Genomic DNA, 13,588 nt, shown 5'->3' with positions numbered 1-13,588 from the left:
TGTGAAGTCGTACTTTCATGAAAAATAAGAAGTCACAAAAGTTTAAGCAATGGATTAACATTTAAATGATGCTCCTGTCCAGGACATTGCTGACACATGCTGAACTTGTGTTTATAATGATAGATACAGGTTAGTCCTTTATCTACAGCAAATCACCCACTGAAAAATGGCTTTGCATCTGTTCTATGCCTTTAAATGTCTAGCTAGCAAATGTCAGAACTATTTGATCTCGTTTTATAAAATGAACTTTCAAGACTCTTCGAAAGATAGTTTACACTTTGAAAATGATTACAAACCTCTGTGCTGATCTCAAATAATAGAGAAGAGTCACATACTTCAGGGGAAAGGAGGTATGCTGCAATATCAAAGTATAAAACCAAGCAAGCAGTCTAATGCTTTCTAGGTATCTTTTCCAGCACAAATTTAAGACAGATACAGGCAACAAAAATCCCCATGAATGCCTCTTGGTTATCAACACAAGATGCTTGATAGCGAATGATGCATAACACCAAGAGCCATGCATCCAGACTGACAAAGAAATGAACAAGGAACTTTGAAAGAGACCTTGTTATCAAATTGCTAAAGTGATTGAAGTTCCTAAGCACCATTTAAAAGCAGACAGATCTTTCAGTGTGGCTTCAGAGCTTTCATGCATAAACCTTTTCTGAAAGTATTTCTCTCATGTTTATTCACCAAATAATGCAGTTCTGTCGACTGCACTAAAATCCTTGGTGGAAGATGTTCCTTGGATGAATCCTAGGACAGTAACTATGAGTGCACATCCATCCCTCCTGCACAGAAAAGCAGCAGGAACAGGTTCAGCAGTCAGAACTAGCACTTGTAACAAGCTTGGGTGTGTAAACACTTAATGAAAGAAGTAATCTAGAAATATCCATTTATCTTTCAGATGAGAAGTTTCTACCCAAGCTGCCAAATATTATGCACCTTTCAACTTCACCAAATAATTGTGTCCCCACTATAAGCCACAGCACAACTCCACAATTTCCATTCACTACCACCAGCTGCTGATCTCAAGAAAGAACCTCAAGCTTAATAAAAGAAGGTGGAAAGAGAGCTGGGAGAGCTTACAGCTGCTTTTCTGTAGTTATTCTACATTTACCTGAACAGATCACTGGGCCTACAATTACAGGCAAACTCCTGTAGCTAAGGCCTTTAAACCTACGCAACCAAAGACCACATATTTAAGGTTTGGTTTTTAGTTCTTTTTAGAGAAAAATGCATTCTGTTGATATTGATGAATTAATGTGGCTAGGTCACCTGCATAAAACAGAAAAATTAGGGCCTGGTCCAAGATTAAGTCCATACATGTAGAATGATAATGGAGAATATCTACATTTCAATTTACTTTTCAGAAGGACAAAATGTATTGCACTGTCAGTATAGCACTGGGCAGTTCATTTTTAAGTCCTGCATCTTTTTTCACCCAGTTTTATGGGCTGAGCCTAGCTCAGGAGCCTCTCACACAGCAGAAGTCCTCTCACAATCCCAGTCTGCTATTATTACCTCCTATTTTAAGGTACACTGATATATTAATGTCAGCCATACGAAACACAGACACAGAAAACATGCAATGTGGAAAGAATAATGTCTGAGCTAAACTGAAAAAGCAGATATATCTCAGTCCAATTCCAAAAAATCCACAGATCATTCCTAAATGTTGTTTGTTAGGAGGGCCATTGAATAAAAAAGGAAAAGGAGCATTAAGAGTATGCTATACAGTGCAAATGAGATCACTGATAAATGAGTACAGGAATACTAATGACTACTAATAATTAATATTTAGCATTTCTAAAGACTTTTTATCTGTAGACCTAAAAAGCTTTTAAAATACACAATTGGTACTGTCTTCATTTAATAGATGAGGAAGGTGAAGAACCCACAACAGTCTCCAATTTGTTTGTATTCAAAAAGGGTGCACTGCTTAGTGCTCAGGGACCTGCCCAGTATAAGCCCTGTTCTTCCAGGTTCTGTGCCAAAATCTTCTCATAAAATAGCTGCTGCCTTGGACAGCTTACAAGTGAAATGGGCAGGACAGTCAAAGGATGGGGAGAGAGTAACAACCGCCTTGGAACTGAGCACAGAGCCCTTTTGGTAAGGGTTTGGGGGGGTTTGCTGTGGGGCAAGGAAGGTGGGTGATTTGGAGTGGCTAAAAGAAACAAGAGCAAAAAGACACACTAAAGGAAGAGAATGATGGGCTATAGAGAGTTTAAAAGAGAGAAGAAGAAGAAGTTATCAGGAGAAGTTATCAGGAGAAACATGGAATGTTGGCAAGGTTAGCAGAGAGGGGGAAAAAAGCCCATAAATCATAAGACAGAGGAAGCTCAAAATGGATTATGCTTTGCAGTTATTATATGAACTGAAGCACCTGTATTTGATGCCTCCTGGTATCTGAATTGATGAGACTCTTTTGCTGGCTCCTCTCTGCAGACACTGTCCCCCAGACAATGGGCACCTAATGACTCTAAAGGACTGATCCAGCTATGGTGGTGGCTACCTCCACATAGAGCACCATGGTAAAAGCTGCTAAACTCTGCATTCAGCTAGGGAAACTAATTTACTGGAGCAATTAGGAAGTGAATTAGACTAGACATAGAGAAATATTTCCGGGTCTTTGTATATGCATTTGTGTGCATGACTGCCCCCAAGTATAGGGGTCCTTTGATTGTCCAAACTAGCGGATGTTGCAACAACCTGAAAGCTTAAGAGGGCCTACTCAGCTGGAAGAGGACAGTTTGGTCAGACAAAGCCTGTGTCCAAAGAGCTGTGGCAACAGACAAAAATCAGGAGTGAAAATGCACAAAATATCCAGGACAAACGAAAATCCTAAAAGTTATTATTCACATTACATCAGTTAAGACACCCCATACTCACTTTGCAGGTACGAGCTGTGAAACAGTCCTGGCTCATAAAGCTTGCCATCTGAACAGATATGCAAGAGAGGCAAGAAAGAGAGAGGCACAGAGTAGGCCAGCAACTTGCTCAAGTCACCTAACAAGCTGAGGGCCAAGAGACAGAGTTAAAAATGTTAGAGCGCTGGTATATTAGTCAGACACCTAGAAACAATGAAACTAGAAAAGTTGAAAAAGCTATTATTTGTCCATGAGACATAAGTTTTAGGTCACATAAGCAACCCTAATGTATTTCTGTCCACACTAAATCATCTTCAGTTACAATTGCAAGTGAAAAAGTGAAAGTACAACTTAAAGTGAGATTAAGTCCTAACAAAAAAAAATCCAAACTGACACTGATGGTCAAATACTACATGTGTGAGACCATGTAGGCTGCCTGAATACTACAGAAAGTGTCAATGTTTTCATATGGTGCTAAAACAGAGATTCAGCATATAGAACTACATTACCTACATATAGCTCATTGACATAAATCTTAAATCACACCACGAACTATTTATATTCCTTTCATGAAGACACACCACCTTTTCTGCACAAATACAAAAAAAAAAAAAAAAACATAAAATTTGCTTCCAGTAATGTCTAAAGAAAAACTGCATAGTCAGAAATAAAAGACCTTTTTTACAGGCCAGAATAGGAAGGTTTTCTAGAAGTCTTTAAGGAATTTAGACTGAACTGCCATCTGATACTGACCAACTAATGAAAACACATAGAAAATTAATGTCTCATATGGATGGAGTAAAAATAAGTAAAATGGAGTAAAATATGAAGTAAAAATAATACCTTTACATTGAATATTGTTGGACTCTGCAGAAATACTGTGTCTGGTACCAGCTCCTACAGCACAGATAGATTTCAAACAGCCCAGAGCTATTGATAAAATGGTGGCTCATGGAGAAATAATTGTGGAACTCAAATTGCCTGGGCTAACATAGAAGTTAAAGGCTTGTTACATTCTGTGATAACCTAATGAGAAACAAATGTTTGATAGTAGCTACTTCAGCAGACAAACACACTGCAAAAAGAAAGGCTGGGCGGTTAGAATCAGGTAAGTTCAAATCAGAATTCTTTTTTAGGGCGAGCAATGGCTGAAGCCACTCTTAAGTCTAAACAGCTTGTTATTTAAGGTATAAATATTTCTGCACATGCAGAAATGAAGGTTCAAGTTTACCTATAAGATCAGCTTCAGCTCAGGGAAACCAGTCAGTAAAATCCTCAGGTTTATGAATGCACATCACGCTGGGAACAGGAAAATGTTCAAACTTTAAAGGTTCCATAACTACACAAAATCATCTGCATTTTGATAGTCAAGCAGAAAAATAAACTATGCCTGGACTCTAATATGGGCCCTTTCAGAGATCAAGTCTATTTCTACCAGGCCCACACTTCTAACACAGTTTAGCATTTCTACTTGTGAGGCCAGATTTTCAAAGCAGTGAGTGGGAGGTACATGCATAAATTCTGTTACTTCTTAAGAGTGTTCCTGCACATACTTTTCACGATCCCCTTTGGAAATTTAGCCTGTAATCTCCACTGGAGAAATGTGTCTCCTGTAGGTGTAGACATGACTGATGTCAAACATCTCTTCCTATCTCTTCCATTGCTCCAAGTAGTTTTCCATTTTCTTTCTCATGTTTTTAAACTGAGAATTGTATTCAGGCCTGTATAGCAGTTCTGCTTGTCAGAATCTACATTCCATGCTCTAGTTTTCAAGACTATGTACATAGAAGGGGGCTGAGGACAGGTAATAAGATAATTTTTCAAATCTTTCACTCATACCAAAGTTATTGTGTGATGATGTCTACTTACCAACCAAAAAAAAAAATGAGTTGCATATAATGTTTCATTGTTTCATTACTCTCAAAATACATAGTTTTTCAATTAAAAGGAGGCATTGGGAATTAAAAATGAGAGCAGCTTCCTTCTCTTTTTGCATAATGCACATATAAAGAAATGGATAAAAATAGATTAAAAACTTGGTGAAACAAAAATAGGCAGCCTAGCAAAGCCACATAACTGGATTAATTCAGTCGCTCTGACATTACAGGAATAGGCTCTCTGTTTTCAGTGCATTGCAAAGAGAAGTCGTGGCAGGAATCATTCTTCATGTTATAATGGTTAGTAGAAGCAGAAGGCAAACAGCTTTGTGATTGCTTTTCAGTTTTTTATGTTGGGAATATAGCAGAAGTAAAGTTGAAGTTGTAGAGTTGCTTTGGCCATTTTTTTCCTCTCTTGTAGCAAATGCAATTTTAGCTGTCAGAGTGAGAGTCAGCTGCCTCAAGAGACACGCTTGAAAAAGTTGTAGATCATCCTACCACACCAACATATAAATGTTACAAAATACAAAAAGAATGTAATGATGCATTATTTAATAACAGTTATGATATCTTTGCCTAGACAAAGAGCTGTTCAAACTGAATATTCAAAACACATCAAAGTTAGAGATGGCTGAATAAATTGTAGCAATTATTTTTGTTTCATTGCAAACTGATTGTTTTACGAAACTCTTCTGTTGCAAAAATAACTTAATTTTAACAAATTTTTTTAAGGAGATTTCCCATTACTGTAATGAAATTCCTGACAAAGATCTGTATCACATGATTCTGTATACAGGCTCATGTCAAGACTTTTTGCAGTCAGCTCCACCATTCAGGGAAGAATCTGCCTCCTTCATTGGTGGCAGAAGAATTGAAGGTCTATCAACATTCAAATGATATTTATGGACAGATTCCTATATTCAGAATTCGATCCATAATCTAGACTGCTCAAGACAAAACAACCACAGCACAAGCAGCTACATGCTTGCTCTGTGAATGACATGCAGAGTTCTGTGCACAACAGGGAGACTATTAGAAAAGATGTTTATAAGAACAAAGGCTAAAAAATAAATATAGATATGGCCTTAGATTTGAGAGCTAATAAGAGCAGAGGTTTACCATGCTTGCATATATCAGTTTGTCTATTTATAGCTGCCATTTGGATTTTTTGACTATGACAACATCCAACACTACTCTGGGTGGGGTGTCCTGAAAACAATTAAACACTAAAGTCTCAAAACAATTTTTTAAAGAACTAAATCATTGTTTCAGTCACGTGTAAAGGCCTGATCCAGGAACAATAATCCAATTGGGATATTTTTTAAGCTGAAATCTGTTGCATCTTTTATCACTGGTCTCTTTCAAATGAAATAAATCTCACTATACATCCTATAATGACCCCATAGCACACAGTAAAACAACACACAAGCACTGAATAGACAAATGATATGTGAAGATATTTTACAACTTGTTCATTCTATTGCTTAATCATTAGAAGTAAACAATACACTTTAAACAATAAATATAGTGCCATATGGATAGGGAGAGATACAAGACTGTCAGGAAGATTGCCAAGGTTGGTGTTTCTCTGCAGATGATATAGTGTCTACAGTGTTGCCAAAATAAAACAGGGACAAGTGAGGACAGAAAACCATCTGGGTAGATTGCAGCAAAACAAAAACAAAAAATTCCATAGTGAGCTAATATAAAAGAGAGAAAAGATTGAATCCAATAACCAAAGTCTCAAATGTCCTCTACTGTTAATTTTATATCTGTGATTTGTGAAAATTATTATTCAATACTCAAAACTTCCTTATAAGAATAATTTTGTTTTTCCATGTGCAACCACTTCTGCCATAGTTTTGCAAAAGACCCTTTCTAAATATTTCCTCATTGAGCTGTACTTTGACACGTCTGACAGTAGCAACTGTAAGCCTATACTCAGATTAAGTACAGGATTTTTGTTAGTCTTGAGGGATCACTATAGCTTTTGTATGCTTTAGTACGTATATTTCTGCTTATTTATATTAAAGCCCTTTAGTAAAATTACCTAAAATCAGTCAACTGAACAACCATGAGTAAATAGCCCCAACAAATATTGACCAGAATCCATGAAAGAAAGACAGCTCCAGAGTCTGCACAATTATTAGTCGTCAACTAGACAAGGTTGCAAGTACAAATGTATAAATGTATTGCACATATGCTCCTCACAGCCCTTCAGGACATTCACCAGCTGTCCTACAGCAGGGAAAGGCCTCCCTCCCATCTATAATTACAGTCACTGCTGTTGTGTGGCTCTGGACACTGAATAGCCACAAACTCAGACACGCACACGTCACGTTTCGTTTGCCAATAAAAACACGACAAGGTGAAAGATGGATGTTTATAACAGGATTTTTGTAGTCCCACTGATATGCTCAAAAACATAACAAGGAATTCAGACAGTTAAGTACCTAGATGTTGCCATTTTCATCAATAAAACACTTGACCATTAGAAGAAACACATGCAGTGCTGTATCCTGCAGTTCATATCTTGGGGCATGTTTCTGTCAGCACATGAAAGTGCTTCTGTCTATTTTTATTTATTTATTTCATATTGAATCCAATGTTGTATTATAAAGAAACTACTCCCTTCCACCTTCATCTGCCCCCGTCCCTCACAAAACACCAATACAGGCTAGATATACTGGGATGAAGCAAAAACTCAAATGCAGGTTCATGGTCCAGAAAATATCTTTTAGCTATTTCAGAATAACTCATTCTGGATGAGGGAGTTAGATTCACCATGCCTTTGTGCATGTTATGATTCCCTATGCTCAACAATTTCAAGATACCCAGATCTTATGAAATGGGTTTCCAAGGAAAAGGAAGCATCATTGCAACTCGTAGGTAAAACCAAGGGCTGCTACACCACATATATTTGTACAATTCATTTAGAGAGTAAAAAATCTCATCTCTAATTCAGGCCTCTCCAAGGCACTGAATGTTTCCTTGCAGGTGCTGAGCACTGTCAGCTGATAAACCAAGGCACATGGCACCTTGCATCATCTGTATAAGTTTTTCTGCAATGCCAACTCAATTTGCAAATGTGCATTACCACAAGAAACTACTGCTAGGATGTCTCTGCCAGCAGAATGAGACATGCACATCCTCTTCAGCTGCTTAGATAAGTCAGGTTAGTTTTAACCACTGAGGAGAAGAATTTAGCTAAGTTTGTCAACTCTACACTGGACCAGATGATGACCACACACATTCTGTTCCACCTGCAGGAATTCTCGGGCAGAAACCTCCAGCAGAGAGGCAGCTGGAGGGACAGCATGGGGAAAGCTGGGGGGAGGGAAAAATGACAGGAACGTCTCCAATCTCTCCAACTAGAAGAGAGCATCTGGCTATGCCTTAGGTTTTATTGTTTTAGGAAAAAAACCAATCTTTCATTCAGTGCACAGGGAATAATGCATCTTGGCTTATTTCTGCTTATGAAAATGAATAAGTGAGAAAATTACTGTAAATCTTTCTTAACATAGCTTACAAAAGATAAACATAATTAAACACCTATTAGTATTCCTTATTTGCATTGATTTGGTGTTGAACTTGGTAAATCCTGCTTTACATAAAGAAAATATAATTAAATTCACTGTTGTGGTCAATTACTCTGTCACAAATATTTGTTGAAAAGCTTTAAGGTTTGGGTTTGGTTTGTTTTGGGGTTTTTTTTTGCTTTGTTTTTATTTAGCTCTACAAATAAAAATTCTTGCTTATAACTCTCTATGAAATATCAAAATATCTTTGTCTTAAGAATCTGCTGGAGTTGAGCTTTTGGGTTCTGAGCGTTTCCAGCATTATCAGGTTAGAACAGAACAAACAGACTAAAGTCTGACATCAGCACTCTTCCCAGCAGGATACACTACTTTTTTCATTAGAATCTTTGAGCTTGAGATCAGACACAGGGAAAGATTAAAACAAATATGAATTTAATCAAGGGATTCTACTTTCCTGGTGTGGGAACAGGAACATGCTGACATAAATAGAGGACGAAGCACTAGGGCGTCTGAAACAAATCAAAGACGGCTTGCTTACCACTAACTGCTCAGATGATCCATATCATAACAACAAAAAGAAAAACAATTATTTATTCTTTTTGATGTTGCTGCTCAGAAGTAACTTCCTTTTTGAAGAGAGCAGGGTCAAAGCCAAGTTATTGTTTTTGCTTGAAACTTTGTCAGTAAGGGACTAAAAGATATTAGGTATTACTTACTTTGGGGATTTTTGTGGGAAACTTAGAGATGCTCATTTCTTGTGGGTTATAACTTGGGGAAAAAAATTGTAAAATGAACTGAAATGTCCTTGTTTTTATGGAAAAATCAGACCATTAAAAAAAAAAAAAAAAAGCAGATAATGCACTTAAGCCCTTTGAAATAGATGGTAGACAGCCAGCTCTCAGCCTGAGCTAATGGCCAAAATCAAGCCTAGATACTACATAATGCAAAGATCCTGCAGTTAGAGATAAGTATGATCAGCACTTGAACGTGAGTGGGTGCACAGAAAACTCCATAATTTTCTCTAGTGCAGTGCAGATTTAACAAATGGTAATCAAAGTCTCTTTTGATCTAATAGTTATTGCAACTAATAAAACCAATTAGAGGGACAAAGTCAAAAGGGACAGGCAAAATAAAGGGTCTGCAAAAAGACAGATTTGGTGATTTGAAAGAGTGTTCTCTGCTATTTAAAATTCATTATGACTCTATCCTCAACCTTATAAAAGACACAAATACAAATCATGCCCAGAAAAGTATGCATGTTAAATGCATGTGGCCTAGTACAAATGCATATACAGAAACAAACTGAGGAGTTAAAATTTGCATAATATGCAAACACTAATGTTCATAAAATGCTTTTTTGAGTATACAAGCTTACTGACCCCATTTTACAGATAAGGAAAGCAATGTTAATGTCCCAAGTGGAAAAAGAATGCACAGAGTACTTGGATCTCAGTGGGAGACACTCATTTTACATTATAGATGCAAAATTATAAAGCACTGATATTCAAGGGAAACAAACCCAAAACCTGAACTCCAAGTAAGTGGAACTACAAGACCTTAGTGTCTCACATGCCATCTAACTTGTCTCATTTTTTTGCATCCCATGTCAGATGTTTGGTCCTCAACATAACTTCTAATAGTTAGAATATTCCAGCCCTTCTCCCCCTCCAACATTTTAGAAGGGGACAGAGCAGGTGCAGAACTATTATGTGGTTACTTTGTTGTAAAGGGAGATTTAAGTGATAGTATTAGATTAAAATTTTGTTGCAATTACTAAACTGCAATTCAACGATAAGGGGGTTTCACACCAAAATGGAAACTCAGCTTACAGCCTGGGTTAATGTGAAACCAAACCATGAATCTCATTGAGTATGCTACCTGCAAATACATTCAAGTTCAAGAACAGGTCACAGATTTGCTGTGTGGGCAACAGTGAAGTCTAGGCCACAAGTGTGACAAGAGCTATCATTAGTGATGTTGTCAGGGAAGATGACATACTTTGAGGGTGAAAATGTCTCTCTTTCTGCATAAGAATTCAAAGAAAATCTAAATTCATTTCACAGGAAAAGCCAGAATCCATGTGCCTCAATATGTAGTGGCAAACTCAAACCAGCCTGTTCCGTGTCAAGTACACTCTTAAACAAAACACATCCTTGGGAGGCCAGAACCTCATGTGTCTCCTCTTCCTAATAGTGCACTAATTCTTATACTGCATTCCCCAACTAATTAATTCATGAACCTATAAATATTAAACATGGCAATTCTGCAACTCAAGAGCAAGACATCAATAACAATATCTTAGAAAACATTAAAGATTTTTGTTTCAGATAATATTATTTGACAAACAAAGGAAGCACATAGATGACAAGGATATTGTAGGGTCTTGGAGACAGCCCTGGTGAAACAAAGGAGGTGCTTCTGAAACAAACTTCTAGGCAAAGCTCCCATTAGTTTGGCTTCCATGACAAGAAAGATAGGCAAGACCATAAAATACATTAAGAGAGACAAAAGTGAAAGCAAAATCTGAAGAAATTTTCTAAAATCCTAAATGATAGAGTCAATTAATACCTCATAGATCAAGGGAATGGGGGGGGGGGGGGGTGTCTACAGCATTTCAGAGGAAAAAGAACCATCTCTGAATAGAAACAAAACATCCAAGTAACAGTAACTGGAATCCTTTTATCAGTAACAGGAAAGATGATTGATATTCAGTCTGTGTCCCTGTTTGTATATCCTAAGATTATAGGATATATCCTGTGTGCAACATAAGCCTTCTTTTCTTGTTTAAAAGTTGGAAAGGCAGGTGCACCTACATCTGCTCTTCCAGTAAAGATCACCTCTGTGTTTCCTGCACTTGGTTCCTCTCTTTTCTCCAGCAGGAGGGATACTGTGCTGGTGATGAGGGACTGAGCACAACACAGAGCAGCTAAATCAGAAAACAACCTTGAGACACCTGATGGAGAAAATGCCAAGGGTAAAGAAAAAATAAAAATAAAAAATAAAAATTTAAAAAATCAATTTTCAACTTCAAGAAGCTGCACAACAGCAAAGCAGACCAAAACAACTGTAGAACAGCAGAATTAAAAAAGACAGTGAGGGAGGGGCAAGAACCATGCTGATGTAGCTGGTTTTATTCAAAGTAAAAATACAGAGATAAGCCAAATGCTTATTTTTAAGACACTTTCTAACAATCAGTCTCACTTTCAGTGTCTAAACCACTGACTTCATTAATACATCAGCAGTGATTTTTGGAAAAGTGGGCCAACAGCTAGGGATCTGCCAAACAACTCAGACCATTGCACCAGATCTGGCACTACTGACAAAGGAATAATCCCTCAATTGTCCCACAGATGTGATGTAGAAGACTTACACATATTATTCAGCCTAACTCTTAAAATCTTTAGCATATCTAATGCCACTGAGAATGTTACAGAATGCATCAGAGTCTGGAAATATCTTTGAATTAATGTTTACATCATATGAGGAGATGTGCATCCTTACTCGGTTAACTGACAGATCAGCAGCTGGACTGGGCAGATTTCATTGCACCTCCACCAAGAATGAGAGCAAATGAAACACAAACCAGACAAGAACTAAATCACATTACCTGGTCAGCTCTCAGTGAAACCAGTCACATAATGAGTATTTACAACACTAACAGTGCCTGAATTGAGATGCTGGGAAAAACTGTAATGGACATGTTTGACAAAAGCAGCAGTTCTTTGGGTGTTATCCATAATGAAAGTTAATTTCAGTGACCTTAGTAGTCACATATGATGTACTTTTGTGTACTTAGGAACAGAGTGAACCAAAATACTTGACGAAAGACTGCCTGGAGTTGCTACGTCCACATGGTACAACACAGCTCTGTGTGGAGATGCCTATTCCAATTCCAAAAGATGCTGGGCTGTTGACAGAAGATTATTATTTACCTAACACACCTCTTTGCTCAGTAAGGCTAATTCCCTCAGACTCTCTGGGATTTCTGCATTGTATTCTACTGTACACCACAGACATTTAAGTAGTTTGTCCAAACTTCACTTTGTGATTATCACAAATTGGAGCTCAGATTACACAGCCTCAAAATGCTGCATTCAGTGGTTATTCACAGAAGTCAAATTCTGACATCTGTTCTGCAGCAGGAGTGCTCCTGAGCACAAACCAGGACTTCTGCAACTGCAAGACCAGGTGTTCTCATTTAGAGAACACAGGACCAAAAATCACCCTGGCAAAAAATTTATTATGTCATTTTTATCTCTAGCCTCTCTTGAGATGTAGGATCTTTCCAATGTTCTTCATTTAAATCCCAACACTGGAACATCCTAAACACCATCACCCCAAGGAAGTAAGGATACACAGCTTCTGATTAGAACCCTGAGCTAGAGATGTGCTCCTTGCAACAGCACTCAAGGAAGCACATCTCTATTATAGGTGACCTGCAACAGCAAAGGACAAAGGAAAGGGTGAGAGAAATAAAGACTCCTGGGATCCCTATCTCTGCTTTTCCAAAAAGTATGGCTAGTTACCCTGCTGCAGGACAATCCCTGAACAAGGAACACAGCCCGTGCCAGAGATCCCAAAGCTGGTTTTAAATGCTGGGCTGTAACTATAGGGTACTATCACATAAAAATATGTTAGCTTGGATTCCCAAGACAATAGAGCTGCCTTAGCAGGATCCTGCAGCCCAAATGCAAGACCTGAGTAATGCACCTTTTGGCATCAGGGATTTCTGATCCCTTCTGAAGTGGGAAGAAAGCCCATCCTTACTGGAAATATAACTAACCAGGCATTTGTGGGAATCCCTACCATCTGTTCAAATGGATTTCCATGCAGTAGAATTTAAACACATTTTTGGTGGATTTATTTCAGGTAAAAAGCTGCTTCTGTAACAATTATCCATTACTGCAACAGTATAAACAATTAACATCTATTTGCCTTACTGTGAAAGAAGCATTCTTTATGATATTTTCTAAAAGTAATGTGAAAAATGTGATTGTATTATTTTTCCTTTTACGAAATCTTTGTGAGCACTTTTCACTGACTTACGAGAAAAAAAATTTCACGTCTTTGTTTAAAGAAAACAACTAGAAAGTACAAATGCAGAAATCTGCAAGTATGATTGCAAAAAACGTATAGGTTGAAAGCTTACAAATTTAATGAATTATAACTGTGATTAGATCACAGTTGAATAAACAATGTAAGTGACAACAATAGTATTTTGTAATTATTTCTACATCCTCAGAATAGTTTGATCATTATCAGAATACAGCTCAGCTTATTCTACAGAATTCACAACCCAAAT

This window comes from Motacilla alba, chromosome 11, assembly GCF_015832195.1.
Source record: "Motacilla alba alba isolate MOTALB_02 chromosome 11, Motacilla_alba_V1.0_pri, whole genome shotgun sequence".
Classification (NCBI taxonomy): Eukaryota; Metazoa; Chordata; class Aves; order Passeriformes; family Motacillidae; genus Motacilla; species Motacilla alba.
Note: the sequence above shows the minus strand (reverse complement) of the source record.